We start from the raw sequence: 2,184 nt of genomic DNA, 5'->3' as shown, positions 1-2,184 counted from the left end.
AGAAAATTCTTTTTTTTCTTTTTTTTTAAACTTAAAAATCCCTCTAACATTGTTTATTATACAAGTGAATCCTGATCCTTGTAATGAGCTTATTGCTAGGATTTCTCTCTCTTTCTTTCTTTCTTTCTTTCTTTCTTTCTTTCTTTCTTTCTTTCTTTCTTTCTTTCTTTTTCTTTCTTTCTTTCTCTTTCTTTCTTTCTCTCTTTCTCTCTTTCTTTCTCTCTTTCTTTCTTTCTTTCTTTCTTTCTTTCTTTCTTTCTTTCTTTCTTTCTTTCTTTCTTTTTCTTTCTTTCTTTCTCTTTCTTTCTTTCTCTTTCTTTCTCTCTCCCTCTCTCTCTCTCTCTCTCTCCCCCCCTTTCCTCTCCTCTCCTCTCCTCTCCTTTCCTTCCTTTCTTGAAATGGAGTCTCGCTGTCTCACCCAGGCTGGAGTGCCAATAGCATGATCTTGGCTCACTGCAACCTCCGACTCCCAGGTTCAAGTGATTCCTCAGCCTCAGCCTCCTGAGTAGCTGGGATTACAGGAACCCACCATCATGCTCAGCTAATTTTTGTACTATTGTAGAGACAGAGTTTCACCATGTTGGCCAGACTGGTCTCGAACTCCTGACCTCAGGTGATCCGCCCACCTCAGCCTCCCAAAGTGCTGGTATTACAGGCATGAGCCACTGCACCTGGCCTATTGGTAGGATTTCTAGTAGCAAGCACAGGCACCAGAGTTTCCAAACTTTTTGGACTCACAGCAAAGGAGGACAGCTACCAGCAAGGTCTGGTCATTCTGGATGAGGAAGTCTTTGATCTCCTTCTTGGAAGCCTCATCCATATATTTCTGGTAATAGGCCACCAGGGCTTTGGAGATGGACTGATGGACAGCACAAATCTGGGCCACATGACTACCACGCTTCACATGGACACAGATGTTCACACCAGCAAATCGCTCTTTGCCCAGAGCAGAAATGGTTCCAGCAGCTTGCATTGCAGCATGCGCAGCTCGATCATCTCCAGAGGCCACCCATTCACCTTGATGAGGCCATTGCTGTGTTTGCCATGAGTCACAGCTGTGGCCCTTTTCTTGCATCCAAAGACCTGCGCATATTGCAGCAGGCCCTTGGACAGCATGGCTACAGGCATATATTGGAGATCCTCACTGCACGGTGCTGCAACCAGAAAAAGGAAGAAAATTATTTCAAAAAGGAAATACATTTGTGTCTGTTTGCAATCTCTCTTCCATGATGCTTTTTAAAATGAGGCAGCAGACACCTGTGTCAGTTGCTGCTGAGAGTTGAATTAAGTGAGGCAGGAGAAATGTAACATTTGCATTTTGCAGCACAGAGACCATCTTGTCAAGAGCAGTTTCAGTAGAGTGGTGGAGACAGAAGGGAGCTGGAATGGTGTGAGTGGCTTAACATGATAATAATAGCTGAATTTATATAAAACTTACCATGTGCCAGACACTGATCTAAGTGCTTTACATATATTAATCTGTGCAACAGCTCTTTGAGGTAGGTACAATTATTATCCTATTTTACAGATAAGGAATAGATCTTTAAGTAATTTGCCCAAGATCACACACATTAGGAAATGATAAAACTGGAATTTGAACCCAGACAAAACTGGTTGATCTGGCTCCAGGGAATAGAGACAACCCTTTTGAGAAGTCTTGTTATAAATAAAGAGTGTATTAGTTAAGATAAGTACAGATGTTATAACAAATAAACCACCAAAATCTAGGCAGTTTAATTAAATAGAAGTTTATTTCTTCCTCTTTTAAATTCCAGTCAGTGATAGGAGTGGGAGAAGTGAGGATAGAGCTCTGCTCCATACAGTCATTCAGGGATCCAAGCACTTACCTTATGGCCTAGATATCTTCAACACATGGCACCCTTAGTTTCCCTAGGTGTCAACATCAACTTGCCAGAAGAGGAAAGAGAATGTGGAGGATCGTGTAGAATTTTATGGGCCATGCCTGGAAGTTGCATACACCACTTCTGCCCACATTCTGTTATCCAGACCTCAGTCTCATGTTCCCATGGGTTATGCTAAAGGAGCCGGGAAGTGTGGTCCCTGGCTGGGCAACCACTGCCAGCAGCAGCGCTACACTGTGCAAAGAGGCCATGGATTTTTGGTGGACAGTTGTCTGTCTGCCCCAGTGAGCAAAGACATGGTGAGAAAGATATGTGTGAAAGG

General features: G+C 43.0%; 1 pseudogene; it reads right to left on the bottom strand.

Annotated features, from left to right (window-relative positions):
* Window positions 1-676: 676 nt before the first annotated feature.
* Window positions 677-1,137, bottom strand: LOC105533062 (annotated as a pseudogene).
* Window positions 1,138-2,184: the final 1,047 nt, after the last annotated feature.

The sequence above is a fragment of the Mandrillus leucophaeus genome, unplaced genomic scaffold (assembly GCF_000951045.1).
Source record: "Mandrillus leucophaeus isolate KB7577 unplaced genomic scaffold, Mleu.le_1.0 Scaffold122, whole genome shotgun sequence".
Taxonomy (NCBI): domain Eukaryota; kingdom Metazoa; phylum Chordata; class Mammalia; order Primates; family Cercopithecidae; genus Mandrillus; species Mandrillus leucophaeus.
The sequence above is the reverse complement of the archived record's forward strand: the minus strand, read 5'-3'. Positions and strand labels throughout refer to the sequence as shown.